This window comes from Mus musculus, chromosome 1, assembly GCF_000001635.26.
Source record: "Mus musculus strain C57BL/6J chromosome 1, GRCm38.p6 C57BL/6J".
Taxonomy (NCBI): Eukaryota; Metazoa; Chordata; class Mammalia; order Rodentia; family Muridae; genus Mus; species Mus musculus.
Window position 1 is genome coordinate 164795298 of NC_000067.6, and position 228 is coordinate 164795525.

The window sequence follows — 228 nt, forward strand, 5'->3', positions numbered from 1 at the left end:
ATGAAAAAATTTCTCAAAATCATTAGCCAGGAGACAAAAATATTCATGCCAAACTGCCGCTATACACCTATTAAAATGACCAAAATGTAAAAGAAAGGATAATTTTCTGGTGCCATAGCACAGACAGCTTCTTTTAAAGTTTGACAGACTCTTACATAGCAACCTGGAAATCAGTCATGAGTATTTACTGAAGCAAAATGAAGAAGAAGCTTTATACGAAAACCTCTG